Below are 9564 nucleotides of genomic sequence, written 5' to 3' on the forward strand. Positions count from 1 at the left end.
CTCATCCATTCTCGCACTCTCGAGCTCCAGCGCTCAAGTTCTCACTTCCTCCGTAAAGCCATTCCAGACATGTCCAGAGAGGGAGGCAAGTGGATGGCCTCCTCCATTACGTAGGAGGACATCACGAAGCTCCGGGAGGCCGGATACTTAGCCGCAGACATCGCGCACCGGCTCCCAGACGAAGGGCAGATCATCCCTACTTCGGAACCCCACGAAAGGGTTGTGTTCCTCCCCCACTTCGTCCATGGACTGGGATTTCCCCTTCACCCATTTGTCCGTGGGATCATGTTCTATTATGGGCTGGATTTTCTCCTACATGGAGACCGTGAAGGGGTGGCAGTCGGGGTGGTTCTACATCACCGAGGCGCGAGACGCCAACTGGGCGGCGGCCCCTGAATTTCGATCCGGCATCCCCATGCGGCTCACCTCCTGGAAAAAGAAGGGCTTAGCCTGGCGCGCACCTGTGGAGCTGACCGGACTCCAGAACTTTATCAAAAATATGATAAGCAAGAAGATCAAGCTTGTCAACATGGTTCAGGTCATGCTCTTCCACCGGATCCTCCCGTGTCAAAGAAGGGCATTCAATATGTGGGAGTTTGATTCGGCCAAACACCAGACACCGCAAGAGCTTTTCGGCACGACGCACAAAGATGTCTGGAAGGTGCTGTTCAAGGCCGCCGAAGTACCTCCTCCCACTACCGAGGACCGCGGACTCAGCGCAAAGCGCCCCGCCAATCCGGTAAGCTCTCTAGATTTCACAAGATCTGCCTTTCTCAGTATGTTCGTGGGAGGAATCTAAGCCACCATGCTGGTTTTAACAGGACTATGTGGCGACAGCGAAGCGAATCGACTGTCCGGCTCCGCTACCCGAAGATCCCGCAACTGCTCTCCTGACGGAGATGCTGTTTTCGGTGCCCTATGAGGTGCCGGAGAAGAAGGCCAAGAAGAAGGCCACAGGGACCAGGAAAGGTCTCCGGCGCAAGGTTGTGTCGGACTCATCGTCCGAAGACACCGAGGCGAACTCCTCCAATGAGAATGAGGAGGAGGAAGAGGAAAATCCTCCCCCCCCAAACCAAGGGGGAGAAGAAAAGGTAGGCCGCCCCGTCTGGGGAGGCCGAAGGGTCCAAGAAGGGAAGGACCCTCCCTCCGGACCACTCCACAACAGCCGCCTACACCGACGAGGAGTGGTTGCCCAGGGACAAGCCCCGGGCGAAGTCGTAAGTATCCAGACACTTATAATACTTTTGGTATGTTTTGTTTTATTGCTTCTTATCACATTAAATGCGATTGTGCAGTCCATCCAAAGCCCACATCAACGTATCCTCCTCGGATGGTTCTCTGAGCTAGTCGGAGATGAATAGCTATTCACTCCCGACGGCCACCACCCCCCGGCCCGCGGACGACACCGAGATGTTGTCTCAGAGGATACCAGAACAGGGGGAGACGGTTCTGGAGACGCCTCAAGGCGAAATCCCAGAAGCTGGACACATGAGGGGGAAGACCCCATGGATTCTGATGACGGGGGCCGCGGCAAGTCTGGCACCCAGCCGGATACTGCGCCGGAACCTCCAATGGTTCCGGATTCAGGTAGGCAGCCCCTCGCTAAGGAGGGCGAGCCGCCTGTGCCGATGACCTCTGTCCATCCAGAGGCATCGGACAATTTGCTAGAAGCGCTTCCGGCGCTTCCATTAACGAAGAGCACTGTACTCTTATGAGTACGGTTATTGAGAAGGTTCGGTCCGCCAAAAGCGGATTGACCGAAGCCTGCGCTAGCCTCCTAACAGGTTTTAAGGTAAGTGATCACATTATGAGGAAATATCACAACATAGACAGTAGCCCCTGATGCTTTATTTGGTGTTTGGAAGGAAAGGCTGAACAGAGGATCAAATAACATCCATAGGAGTCTAATCATGCTATGCGTATGTGAATAAGCAGGCGTCACTGCTGGCCGCTGCCGCCCGCACTGCGGGGGTCTCCGGACTGAAGCGGGACCTGGGGCAGGCCGAGGGAGAGCTCGGCCTCGTGAAGAGATCGAGGAGAACAAAGGTAAATGATACCCCGTCCGTGTGTTATATAAAGGAAAAATCATTGATGCTAATAGAAGCATTATGAAACTTAATAGGGGCCATGACCGAAGTGGCGGCCCTTAAGAAAGCGCTGTCCAAGGCCGAAGACAAGGCGGCCAAGGAGTGCACCGAGCGTGAGAAGCAGGAGGCTCGGGTAAACGAGGTCCAGCAAGAGCTCCAGGACTTCATCAAAAAATTCGAGTCCTTGTTGCATGACTCCAAGACGCAAGAGTCCGAGCTTGCGAAGGCCCTCCAGAGTGTGCAAAACGCCAAGGCCGAAGCCCAAAAGGCCCTCCAGGAGATCCAGGCGGCCAAGAAGATAGTGGCGGGTAAGGCATTCATTATGCAAAGCAAGCATGTGAAGGAGACTTTCCTGTTGCTTACCCGAATTCGGAGCTCTCCAGGAGCGTTCGCGGATCTGCCGCACAACATATCGGATGCCGCGGAGTTCTACCGTGCTAAGGATGGGAGCTCGACGGAGAAGTTGTTCTAGTCCCAGTATATTGGGGCCGAACATCCGATGTCCTTGAGCGACCAGCTGAAGCAACTGGTCGAACTGCACAAAGCAGCCGAACTGGCCATGAAGGACCTTATAGTCCGGCTATGGCCTGGCGAGCCCTTGCCTGGCAGCTATTTCGTCCTTGTAAAGCGGATGGTAAATGCCTGTCCGCGGCTTGAAGTCATTAAGCGGTCCTTCTGCATTGAAGGTGCACGCAGGTCCTTCGCCCGTGCGAAAGTGCACTGGGCAAAGATGGACGCCGAGAAGCTGGCGACGGAGGGGCCGCCGAAGGGGAAGGAGCACCGTCACCCCGAGAATTCTTATGAGGGTGTCCTGAAGGGTGCCCGCCTTGTGGCGGATGAATATGCTAAGGTTGTAATATTTGAATGAATGTACTCATGTCATCTTGTAATATGAAAAACGAGTTTATGTGCGCTATATAACGCTTTGTTGATTTAAAACATTACCTTATGTGCAGCCGTTTATAAAATCTGAGAGATGGCTAGTCGTCGGCTTCTGCCCCCATGTAGCTAGTACCGGGGTGTTCGGGATAAATCTAAACACTATTTATCCAAATTTTTGGTCCTTTAAGGAGGTGTTTTAGCGCAGCGAACAAGGCAATCGGACTATACAACTTTATCACTCTCACTTAGCCATAGAAGTCTACAATTTTAAATTTTGGCGAAGCCCCTAGTATTCGGAAGGCCAAACTTGGGGAGCTATGCACACCTAAATTGGACAAGGACGATTCCTCGCCCGAAGCGGAAAAAATCTTTAAGGATTTGAGACCTCTTTAACAGCGACCAACTCTCGCCGCATCATGACAGTCAGTTTTCGGCTTTCTCTACTGAGGTGCTCGTCCGGAAGAACCGGGACACAATCGCAGTAGTTCTCCCTGCGCTACCTTAGCCGACACAGCGAAACGTAAGGCACCAAAACATGGGAGCCGGGCAAACCCAACTATTGACCCAAGACATGATTCGGAGCTGATGCATATAATGCTATAAGTTCAGGGTGCCGCACTGTCGAAAGTGTTCGGACTTTTCTTGCCGTGTTATGGGGTACACTGAGGCCCCTGGCGAACTGAACGTACCAAAGTGTACGGGTGCAACTTGTAGTAAATAAGCAGTCTAGGGAAAAAGAGGAAGAAAATATAATAATAAGTTGACACCGTATTTTTTCCATTGTTATCTATCTCTACCTTATACATATATATATATATATATATATATATAATTATAATTTAATTAATAAAGCGAATAGAGTTTCTAGTCGTCCGTCAAAAAAAATACCCTTAAAGTTGCTATAAATTACCCGCTATGCCACTCATAAGTCAAGAAAACGATTCGATTTTTTCAAAGTCATCGTCGCGCACAGGAGTTTATAAAACAAATACCCCGCTCATGTCACAGACGCTCTACCAGCTCAGTGGTTGAAGCATATCTTCTCCACTGCGTAGACCCGGGTTCGATCCCCAGGGTCGTCCTATTTCCTCTACCTTTTTGTCAAGCACCTCCTCCCTCCCACATACGCGTTCATGGGCCGGCCCGTGGGGCGTGACGCCCCTATTCTTTTTTCATTTCGCTTTTTCTTTTCTCATTTCTGTTTTTGTTTTTCCTTCTTTAAATTAATTCGAGATTTTCAAATTACAAAAGGTTGCAAGTTTTGAGAAAAATATTCGAGAAATCATAGAATGTTTATGAATTCAAAAAATGTGTGAGAACTCATAAATTTTCCGCAGTTTTAATTTTTTTGGTGATTCACAAAACTGTTCGCAAATTATAAAAAAATCACAATTTTTCAAAATTAGTTCCCCAATTATAAAAAAAGTTCATCGATACAAAAAAGGTTTGCTAACTCAAAAAATGTTCATCAATTCAAAAAATATGCATGCATTTCAAAAAATGTTCGTCTGAACAAAACAAATGTTCATGAATTCGAAAACAATTCATGCATTTCAAAAAATGTTCGTCTGAACAAAACAAATGTTCATGCATTTAAAAAATGCCCAAAATTTTAAAACAAATGTTTCTCGATTAGAAAAAATGTTCGTCGATTCAAAAGTCTTTCATGTCTAGGATTTGGGTAGTTTTTGGAAAGTCTTTTTATGTCTAGGCGCTAGGAGTAGTTTGTGGTCCATGAAATTTGTTTTTAAAGTTTTAAACAATCTCTTGCGCGCGTGCCATGCAGTGGCAAGCTCATTGCCTTGGGATTTATCACGTCAAATGCATTGCGATCACATGCATATCGTGTACATCATCAACGAGGGTGTGGGAAGAAAGATAAGTGGAAACATGGTGAGCCACCATGTGAAAATAAAGAACACTCATAATTTGGGGTATTGAGTCATATTTATTTGGCTGGCGTGTAACTTTTTTGTCTCCCGTTGCAACGCACGGGCATGTTTGCTATATCTCTACCTAATAATAAAGCAGCTACGGTTTCTGGTCGTACGTCGTCGCTGGCGATTTGCAAAAAAGTCCCTCTGCGTATGTGAATTCAACCCGCGGTCCTTTTTAAAGTGGCTAATCTGGGAAAAAAAACGATTCATCATGTCGGGGGAGCGCGAAGCTGACGGGGAGGTGGCGGGCCGGAGGCAGGGCGTGCTCCAAGGCGGCCCAGGCGGCAGATCAATGGGCGCTCCTCTCGGTCGTCCTCCTCCCGGCCGTAGGATAGGCAAGAGGCGACTCTTGGTTGGTGGTCTGGGCGGCGGATCCGGATGCTCCGGCGTGGATCCGGCGGTGGGGCGGACGGATCGAGGCGGAGGAGCACGAGGCCGACGGAGAGGTGGCCGGCCGGGGACGGGCCGAGCTCCAAGGCGGCGGGGTTGTTCCATGGTGACTTCCCTATAGAAAACAAAGATTAGAAACAGAGAGAAGAAGAAGGTAAAAGCCGAGAGAGAGAAGGAGAGAGGGGGCGGCGACAGCTCCTGGGCTGGCCTGCTCGTCGCACAGCTGGAGCTCCTCTCCAGGCGCGGTCGGAGGCAGGGAGGCCGGGCTACTGGAGTGGCAAAAAGGGAGGATTTGCGATAGAAACGAGTGCGGTTGCGTGCTTTTGCCGTAAGAAGAAATATGTTTATTATCAAAATAAATAGTACCACCTCGCTGCTTTGTAATCAATCAAATCAATTTATATACGGCGGTTGCTTGATGCAGCAACAAGCACAGAAGGGAACAGATTAAACTCAATGGAAGGCTACGAAGGAACAACTTAAGCACACAAGTAGCGGCTGCTTTGAGGCATCAACAACCAGAGGAAGGGAACAACAGGAAGAAGTACAATCTAATAGCAGGAGGACGACGGCCCCTTGAGGAATAGAAAATGCGTCAACACAGTATGAAGCTAGCCGGCTTGGAGCACCAGCCACACTCCTCAAACAATTTACCAGTGTACAAGTTGAAAATGCGTGTGTCGCCTGCCCCTTGGAGAGCAGCGAGCCCTGCCTGGCAAAGCCCGCACCTTGCACAGTCGAGCACGACAATGATTCAATTCTTTATTCGGGAAAAGTATTAACATTGACAGGTGTCAATAATTTCTTAAGGTTTTTTATGGGATTTCTCAAGGGTTTTCAATTGTACACATACATCGATCAAAAGGATGTAGCTTTTAAAATAATATCAAAGTGATTTGTTAGCCGGAGAAAACGGTTACACAATATTAAAGGCTGTGAATTTTGATGGTATATACTATAATTATTTATGTGCTATTTATTATTATTTTTAATGAAGTTATGTGCAAAAACACACTCTACACATTTCTATCAGTATTTGTGTTACTCGCGTGCATTGTCTTGGACATTGTGGCCACTGTCGATAAGAGCAGGAAGGAGGTTAAGAGGTGACATAGGTGGGCATCGTGTTAGAAAAGATCGTGTGGACCTACGGAGGTCTGAGCCATACTTTTTGAAGTACACACATGCAAAAAAAATTCTCTCCCGTTGCAACGCACGGGCATTTTTTGCTAGTAATACCTAAATAGTTCATCCCCACTGTTCTATTTCTCTTGACATGCAAGCTATCCACATCATCAAATAGACCCCACATGATTTTCTATATCATCTATTTTCCCACTACGTGATTCACATCATCTGCTAATGTCATGAATTTATTTCCACGAGAGAACTCAATCGCTAATATATCATCGTACAGTATACCCATATGACTCTCGGTCTTCTGAGGATGACAACTGAGCCACATTAGTTTGTAACTGAGGGGGCACGACCTTCCTGGGAACTCATCGTTTCCCCTTCCCCACGAGGCGGTCAGCCAATTTCTTATTTATGCGTCCACTTCAACCGGCCACGGCGAGGTGCTCCCTCTGCCCCCAGGGCTTGCAGCTGATTGTCTTTCTCAGTGTGATGGTGGATGGACGAGGTTACCTCCGCCTATCTGCATCACCTCTCTCTCGATCTCGATCTCAATCTCAATACTCAGCTATCCATTTTTTTTACCATGTACATGAGACCAGGAGCAGGTCGTCGCACCACGTAACCGTCGCCAGGATGCCCGGTTGCTCTTAGCCTGCGTTCTCCACCTATGATGTCTGCTGATTCTGCTGCGCACATCCGCGTGTTGTACGGGGTAGCACTGTAGAAAGAGCATACAAGCTCGGATCTTAAATCCAGTAATCCTTTGTATGTCTCCCGTGCCTACTTTTACTGGCCTCTCTTGGCTGCACGCATACCACCAAGTAGGTAACAAAGCAGCAGATTTATTTTCTCTTTTAATGCTCTGTCTCGATCCAGCCAGCATCGGCTTGAGTTGGACCTCTTCCAAATTGTCAAAGTTGTTTTGCAATCTGGATGCTATGTATACCTAGCACTACGTAGGTTGAGCAAGTCACGAACCCAAGAAAAAAGAAAGCTGGGAGTTCATTATTGAAGGTGCAGACAAACAAATTGTATTTTAAATAGTATCTTTGCATATATTCTGTATGATGCCCTGCTGTTCATTTTGTTTATTTTCCCCCCTTCTCTAATTAGTGTGCTTATTTCCTACTAATATTTTTGTATTAACATGTATGGTTGCATTGTCTTATTTCTTTTGAAATCAACACTGTACTTTTGATTGCCAGTAAGATACAAAGATCATATACAAATTTTGGTGACATGACTGGTCTTATAGACAGACTATGTAAGCTGATTTCAGGTTATAGGCAAACCAACTTCTACCGTTTTCTCTTTCTTAATCAAAGATAGGTAAAAATATCCTGCCTCTGAAAACATCCTTTTCTTTTATTTTCTTTCTTTTTTCTTAGCGTGCACCTCTATTTTAAGCTCTTTGTAGTGTCCCGTGCTGAGTTGTACCTTCAGTATTTGTTTATCTTATCCCCATTATAGTTGGTCCTTGTTTTCACATATGCTTGCAGGTGCCTCCATAAGGACAGCAACTACGAGGTACAAGGTGTGCAAGGTGTGCCTATGTTCCATTGTTCTGTCGAATATTACATGGCTCACTATGTAATTCAAAGCCATCTCTCTTGCTTCGTGCAACATAAGTTAGGAAGAAAAGAATGTTGTCAAAAATTAATGCTTATATGTTGTTGCTTTAGTCGTTCCCTGTTTCAAAAGGTAGCTAACAACAACTACCAGGGACAGGGAGGTAGAAGGTGTTCAAGGTGTGTTTATGTTCTATTGTTCTATCAAATATTATGGCTCACTCCGTGATCCAGAGAAATCTCACTTGCTTCCAGAATCGTAGTTAGCAAGAAAACAATGTTGTTTGAAAATTGATGCTTATACACTATTGCTTTAGTCTTTCACAATTTCACCTAAATTTTTTGGCCCCGAATTTTTATTGATGCATGATTGTCACCATCTACTCCTGGTCTGACCATGCTAGATAGTTTTATTCTCAAACATTGATACTTTAAATTTTTAGCCGTTATCCCGGCGATCCAGTCATGCCTGCTAAATTGATATATCATTGCATTACATCTGATAAGCTCTAACATATATTGCCATAGGTATGCGAATATCAGCTCATTTCGGTTGCCATTGGTAGTGTTCATTTCTGTACTGATGTGCCCAGTATGTCTTTTTTTTCCCACTTGGGATCATATTCTGTAGTTCATATTTTGTTTAATATAGCGGGATAAGAAGAGCCAGAAAAAAGAGGCAAGGTGTAGATAGTTTTTACCCACTCGATCAACTACCTTCAGTTGTGCCCTTCGTAGTGTTCATTTCTTTAGTGATGTGCCCATTGTGTGATTTTGATTGTGGGATCATAAACTACAATTCATTTTTTACACCAGAATAAAATGTTCGGACTGTCAGACTATTTTAATGCAAGGTGGGACTGTTCTTACCTATCAATTATGTTCATATAAAAAGCCTACAACTATCTTTCTTTGTACATGAAATTTATTTAATTTTTTGGAGATCAATTATGCACTGACACCTGCATACATCTCAATTTTGACACAACATAATCCCTATATCATATCCTATAACACTAAAATTGATCCCGACTAACTATCTTTCCTTCCCATTCAAACTATCCATGTCATCATAATTAAATCTACAAGGGGCATCGACCCTTTCTCTTCTCGCTTCACCTCGAACTGGTACCTCTGTTTGATCTCGCAATGATTTGTTCCTGACCATAACATAAAACAAAAGATATCTCATAATGCAACTATTACATTATACATGTTAAATTCCCTTTATTTTACTCAATTTTGACACAACACAATCCCGATATCATATCCTATAACACTAAAATTTATCCCGACTAACTATCTTTCCTTACCATTCAAACTATCCATGTCATCATAATTAAATCTACAAGGGGCATCGACCCTTTCTCTTCTCGCTTCGCCTCGAACTGGTACCTCTGTTTGATCTCGCAATGATTTGTTCCTGACCATAACATAAAACAAAAGATATCTCATAATGCAACTATTACATTATACATGTTAAATTCCCTTTATTTTACTCAATTTTGGCACAACACAATCCCTATATCATATCCTATAACACTAAAATTGATCCCGACTAAC

At 45.6% G+C, this 9564-nt stretch overlaps 1 long non-coding RNA gene across 1 annotated transcript; it reads right to left on the reverse strand.

Annotated features, from left to right (window-relative positions):
- Window positions 1–4881: 4881 nt before the first annotated feature.
- On the reverse strand, window positions 4882–6048 carry LOC123083028 (uncharacterized). Its single transcript, XR_006439188.1, has 2 exons — window positions 5951–6048; window positions 4882–5411 (listed from the first exon to the last, which is right to left on the reverse strand). It is a non-coding gene; the product is annotated as an uncharacterized lncRNA (long non-coding RNA).
- Between the last annotated feature and the right edge of the window lie 3516 nt (window positions 6049–9564).

This window comes from Triticum aestivum, chromosome 4A, assembly GCF_018294505.1.
Source record: "Triticum aestivum cultivar Chinese Spring chromosome 4A, IWGSC CS RefSeq v2.1, whole genome shotgun sequence".
In the NCBI taxonomy this organism is placed as follows: Eukaryota; Viridiplantae; Streptophyta; class Magnoliopsida; order Poales; family Poaceae; genus Triticum; species Triticum aestivum.